Below are 546 nucleotides of genomic sequence, written 5' to 3'. Positions count from 1 at the left end.
GAAAAAACATCGATTTGGGGATCTCTAATTAGAGAATTTGGGACTTTTATTAGAGAATGTGTGATTTTTAAGTAGAGAAAACCAGGATCCCTGCTTATGATTATCCATGAACCATGGCCTAGAGACCATATATCTAGTGGTTGGGGCACCAGCCTATGATTTGGGAGACTTTGGCTTAAGTCCCTGATCCATCACAGATTCCCTGAGGGTCTTTGGGTGATCAGGTCTCTCTGTGCCTCCATTCATTCCCTATCTATAAAATAGGGATAATGCCACTGCTCTCTCTCACAGAGGTCTTGCGAAGACAAATACATGGCAAGGTATCTGTTCCCTCACCACTGAGGCTATTGTGGTACTTCAGGAAGAAAAAAAATTAGTGACTATCATATCCTCAAGTCTGCAATGTGTCAATACTAAAAGAAAGGACATTTTATATTTTACATGCAAGTCTGGCTTATAGTTAAGTTTTATTTTTTTAAGCATAAAGGTAGGTCAATAGATTCTGATAATTAGGTCTAGTAAAGGAAGGTTTTATAGGCAAAGCCC

Source organism: Crocodylus porosus, unplaced genomic scaffold, assembly GCF_001723895.1.
Source record: "Crocodylus porosus isolate Cpor-Errol unplaced genomic scaffold, CroPor_comp1, whole genome shotgun sequence".
Lineage (NCBI taxonomy): Eukaryota > Metazoa > Chordata > Crocodylia > Crocodylidae > Crocodylus > Crocodylus porosus.
Note: the sequence above shows the minus strand (reverse complement) of the source record.